Below are 6258 nucleotides of genomic sequence, written 5' to 3'. Positions count from 1 at the left end.
AAGTGAAGGAGCGCCATTTGGAATGCAGACTTAGATGGAATGGTCTGCAGGCGTCATATTGCGTTTGCAGAGCCCCTAATGTACCTAAACAGTAGAAACCCCCCACAAGTGACACCATGTTGGAAAGTAGACCCCCTAAGGAACTTATCTAGATGTGTGGTGAGCGCTTTGACCCACCAAGGGCTTCACAGAAGTTTATAATGCAGAGCCATAAAAATAAAACAAAATTTTTTTCCCACAAAAATTATTTTTTAGCCCCCAGTTTTGTATTTTCCCGAGGGTAACAGGAGAAATTGGACCCCAAAAGTTGTTGTCCAATTTGTCCTGAGTGCGCTGATACCTTATATGTGGGGGGGAACCACCGTTTGGACGCATGGAAGGGCTCGGAAGTGAAGGAGCGCCATTTGGAATGCAGACTTAGATGGAATGGTCTGCAGGCGTCACATTGCGTTTGCAGAGCCCCTAATGTACCTAAACAGTAGAAACCCCCCACAAGTGACACCATGTTGGAAAGTAGACCCCCTAAGGAACTTATCTAGATGTGTGGTGAGCGCTTTGACCCACCAAGGGCTTCACAGAAGTTTATAATGCAGAGCCGTAAAAATAAAACTAAAATTTTTTCCCACAAAAATTATTTTTCAGCCCCCAGTTTTGTATTTTCCCGAGGGTAACAGGAGAAATTGGACCCCAAAAGTTGTTGTCCAATTTGTCCTGACTGCGCTGATACCCCATATGTGGGGGGAACCACCGTTTGGATGCATGGGAGGGCTCGGAAGGGAAGGAGCGCCATTTGGAATGCAGACTTAGATGGAACGGTCTGCAGGCGTCACATTGCGTTTGCAGAGCCCCTAATGTACCTAAACAGTAGAAGCCCCACACAAGTGACCCCATTTTGGAAACTAGACCCCCCAAGGAACTTATCTAGATGTGTTGTAAGAACTTTGAACCCCCAAGTGTTTCACTACAGTTTATAACGCAGAGCCGTGAAAATAAAAAATCCTTTTTTTTCCTACAAAAATTATTTTTTAGCCCCCAGTTTTGTATTTTCCCAGGGGTAACAGGAGAAATTGGACCCCAAAGGTTGTTGTCCTATTTGTCCTGAGTACGCTGATACCCCATATGTTGGGGTAAACCCCTGTTTGGGCACACGGGAGAGCTCAGAAGGGAAGGAGCACTGTTTTACTTTTTCAACGCAGAATTGGCTGGAATTGAGATCGGACGCCATGTCGCGTTTGGAGAGCCCCTGATGTGCCGAAACAGTGGAAACCCCCCAATTATAACTGAAACCCTAATCCAAACACACCCCTAACCCTAATCCCAACAGTAACCCTAACCACACCTCTAACCCTGACACACCCCTAACCCTAATCCCAACCCTATTCCCAACCGTAAATGTAATCTAAACCCTAACCGTAACTTTAGCCCCAACCCTAACCCTAACTTTAGCCCCAACCCTAACTGTAGCCTTAACGCTAGCCCCAACCCTAGCCCTAAACCTAATGGGAAAATGGAAATAAATACATTTTTTTTATTTTTCCCTAACTAAGGGGGTGATGAAGGGGGGTTTGATTTACTTTTATAGCGGGTTTTTTAGCGGATTTTTATGATTGGCAGCCGTCACACACTGAAAGACGCTTTTTATTGCAAAAAATATTTTTGGCGTTACCACATTTTGAGAGCTATAAATTTTCCATATTTTGGTCCACAGAGTCATGTGAGGTCTTGTTTTTTGCGGGACGAGTTGACGTTTTTATTGGTAACATTTTTGGGCACGTCACATTTTTTGATCGCTTTTTATTCCGATTTTTGTGAGGCAGAATGACCAAAAACCAGCTATTAATGAATTTCTTTTGGGGGAGGCGTTTATACTGTTCCGCGTTTGGTAAAATTGATAAAGCAGTTTTATTCTTCGGGTCAGTACGATTACAGCGATACCTCATTTATATCATTTTTTTATGTTTTGGCGCTTTTATACGATAAAAACTATTTTATGGAAAAAATAATTATTTTTGCATCGCTTTATTCTCAGGACTATAACTTTTTTATTTTTTTGCTGATCATGCTGTATGGTGGCTCGTTATTTGCGGGACAAGATGACGCTTTCAGCGGTACCATGGTTATTTATATCTGTCTTTTTGATCGCGTGTTATTCCACTTTTTGTTCAGCGGTATGATAATAAAGCATTGTTTTTTGCCTCGTTTTTTTTTTTTTTTCTTACGGTGTTTACTGAAGGGGTTAACTAGTGGGCCAGTTTTATAGGTCGGGTCGTTACGGACGCGGCGATACTAAATATGTGTACTTTTATTGTTTTTTTTTATTTATTTAGATAAAGAAATGTATTTATGGGAATAATATTTTTTTTTTTTTCATTATTTTGGAATATTTTTTTTTATTTTTTTTTACACATTTGGAAATTTTTTTTTTTGCTTTTTTACTTTGCCCCAGGGGGGGACAATATAGATCGGTGATCTGCCAGTTTGCATAGCACTCTGTCAGATCACCGATCTGAGAGAAGTGCAGGCTGCTTCACAGTGCCTGCTCTGAGCAGGCTTCTGTGAAGCCACCTCCCTCCCTGCAGGACCCGGATCCGCGGCCATCTTGGATCCGGGTCTGGAGCAGGCAGGGAGGGAGGTAAGACCCTCGCAGCAACGCAATCACATCGCGTTGCTCCGGGGGTCTCAGGGAAGCCCGCAGGGAGCCCCCTCCCTGCGCGATGCTTCCCTGCACCGCCGGCACATCGCGATCATGTTTGATCGCGGTGTGCCGGGGGCGGTCCGTGACCACTCCTGGCACATAGTGCCGGATGTCAGCTGCGATATGCAGCCGACACCCGGCCGCGATCGGCCGCGCTCCCCTCGTGAGCGCGGCCGATCGCGTATGACGTACTATCCCGTCGGTGGTCATATGGGCCCACCCCACCTCGACGCGATAGTACGTCAAATGTCGGGAAGAGGTTAAATAAAAAAGTAAAAGTGTGTTTTGTTTTATTTAAAATAAATACTTTATTCTGGCTGTGTCTTTATTTACCATAGATATATAGGATTAGTAATTTATAGGTGTCTAATAGATGCCTCTCCATTACTAATCCATCAGCTTTATGTCACCGGACAATACAAAGGTGACATCAAACCCACAAATATGAATTCTACTTGGCATTTCTAATAGATGTGTCTTTTCTAGCTGTGGGCTGCAATTTTTAGGCCAGAGAGGGCAATATCCATGGCCTCTTACCAGCCTGAGAATATCAGCCCCCAGCTGTCTGCTTAGCAAGGCTGGTTGTCAAAAATTGGGGGTATACCACATTGTTTTTTTTAATTATTTATTTAAATAATTAAAAAGATATGGCATGAGGATCCCTCTATTCTCGATAACCAGCCTTGCTGAAGCTGACAGCTGAGATTTGCAGCCCCAGCTGTGAGTTTTGCCTGGCTGGTTATCAAAAATACAGGGGAATCCACACTGTTCTTTTTTCTAATTACTTATTTACAGTGCAGGAGCCGGCTAATGTATACACCCATCAGCCACTCCTGCTCTCATTGTTATTAGTGGCAGCAGGCGGCAGTTGGTTGGGAGCAGTAGTCCCATCAGCTGACACCAGTGACCGGAGATGAAGTTTATACCTCTGATCACAGCTGTGCGCTCAAGCTGTCTTACTGGCGGTGATGATTTTACTGCTGATCAGAAGCGGTGTTTGCCATGACACGGCGACAAACACCCGATGTTTGGGGGGCCGAACCTGAACAGTAACACGGACTTCCTGGCGAAGTCCGTGTTCGGTGTTCGTGCCCGAACAGTAGGTGTTCGGTATGAACGCCGAACTTTACTGTTTGGGTTCGCCCATCTCTAGGCACACAGTTCACGAAAAATGTCATAAAGGATAATGGTTACTGAAAGAGCTCAGCTAAATTGTCTCTATATTTAGAATGGTTGAAATGCTGTAACCTGTTCTGCAGGTCACCAACTATACCACTGAAAAATGTTAATTGAAAACATTTCACTGTATTGAAACCAAGAGAAAGGCATCTGCATCTCCTGAGTGTCTTTACAGAGTGTCTGTAAAGAGGAGCGGAGCCGTGCAATGCATGGAAGACCAGAAGAGCTAGGAGGTGTCCTTTATGGTAACATGTCCACACACACACGCATGCACACACACACTAATGTAAGACCTTGATTTTCTCTAGTGGGTCGGGGCGCAGAAGACGAGTACTTCGCCTGCAGTTACCACCCTGAGCCCCGTTACAATGGCTTACTTCAGCGTGTGGTATAACATTAAGTCAGGTTATAACTTATGCCTCTTCTACGCTAACCTGATCCTCTACAGTTACTGGCTTATGAGGCCTAATACAAAGTGATCTTGGAGCATCTTCTCTGTTTTAGTAAAGGATATATCCCCCCCCGTTAGTCTACTTCTGTAAAATAGTTGAAAATTCTTGCAGAATAAAAGGAAAGTGCTTGCCCCTTCTTCTGGGAAGATTGTGCTCCATGCATCCAATAAATTTAATAAAGCCATCATAGTCCTGCTGTTCGGTATGTCACTGGGGCCAACTAGTGGACCAATAACGTCGTTCAGTACATACAAAAGCCGAATCATGGAGGATCAAGAGGATTGTGGCAATGACTAAAGGAACAACATCATAAATCACAATGTTGAGCATGCAGAAAATGCAAAAGGGACAATCTACTAAAATAGCATAAAACCTCAAAACAGACCGATTCTGGGCCGATCCACAACAAATGTCCATAGTCTGGTTATCGAATAAGGGCAGGATAGGGAATTCTAGCATTTGTACCTGAGCCCTGGTGTTCCATGGTACCCACAAGCCCTTCTGGCATATATAAGGCACGTGTATTATATGCATTTGGTAGGTTGCGGGACCAGTTCAGGTGCTGAATCAGGGAAGAGAAGCTTTTGGTTGCATCTTTGCTAGGCACAACGCTACAGAATACAATGTCTTGTAGGTACAGCACGGTACTCAGGATGTAGAGTTATAAGGCGCCTTTCTATTCCTCATATGGCTTCCCCAGTGTCGGACAGTCATGTTCTCACCCTCCTTAGAGTACGCTGCACATCTATACATCACAGAATCGATGATACATGAGTAATGCTTCATTTCTCTTTTGGTGGTGCTATTGGAAGAAGGGTCAAATGTTGAGCGTTACCCAAATTGTCGCTGTGTATTAGGAACACCATGTAATCAGCTTTTTCTCTCTTGACCCTGTACTAGAAAAGAAAGCAAGTAGGACAACCCCTTTAAGTATGACAATGTTGATCTTTTTTTTCTTTATTATCCTCATAGAAAATAATACTATAGATTACACTCTGGTTTCACGTAAGGCTGATGCTTTTCGTTTTCTGTAGCTCACTCAGTCAGTTTGTCTGTACAGACTGTGGCAAGATGAGCAGAGTCCTCTCATTCTCATTAGATGATAATAACAGTTTTGTGGTATTTGTGGAAGCCTTCGATAAAGCAGAATAACAACATTTTATTCTATACACACAAATCTGTATGCAGCTCCCCGTTTTCTTATTTGTCTCTGGAGACTATAATGATCTACAACTAGAGCTGAGCAAAAGATTCGCTCTCCCCTAATCTGGCTTCCAGTCTACTGAGGAGTTACTCCGGGGCAGACTGCATTCCTGGGGCCAGCATCCCAGGCATCTCATAGAGTAAGACATAAAGACGTCGCAAAATCCAGATGCAGGGCTGAAGACATCGGGTACAGAAGTGAACACTGCCCCTCCTGGCCTGACTTCCTTGGAGGACTCAACACCGAATATGGGCAGTACAAATCTTTTTGCTCAATTCTATCCATAAGATTGAATTATTCAAATATTAATAATGTTTTAATTATTATTAAAAATTTAAAATTATTGAAATTCTACAAATTTTTGAGTTTCACACATTTTTACATTCCACAAGATTTTTCCATTTTTTTTTTAACTTTTTCATGGTTTTTTGTTTTCACTTTTACAGTTTTACTTGGTTCTTAGAAATGGAAACACACAGAATATCAGTCTCTAAGATTGGAGTATTGTTCACAGATATCTCGAATGTGGCTTCTCAGGACCAAACAAGAATACCTGAAAATCCTCCGGTGAGCTTTGGCTGTATGATAATAATAGTATCGGTCATGTGTTCTTCGTAGTTGGAGGGTCCTCTGTTGGCTCCCATCTACAATAGTCATATCGGGATCAAAGCAAAATGTATTTTTCAACTTCTCATGGAGTGAAAAGACATTCTACACCAGATACTGCT

This window comes from Ranitomeya variabilis, unplaced genomic scaffold (assembly GCF_051348905.1).
Source record: "Ranitomeya variabilis isolate aRanVar5 unplaced genomic scaffold, aRanVar5.hap1 Scaffold_112, whole genome shotgun sequence".
NCBI classification, from domain to species: Eukaryota; Metazoa; Chordata; class Amphibia; order Anura; family Dendrobatidae; genus Ranitomeya; species Ranitomeya variabilis.
Note: the sequence above shows the minus strand (reverse complement) of the source record.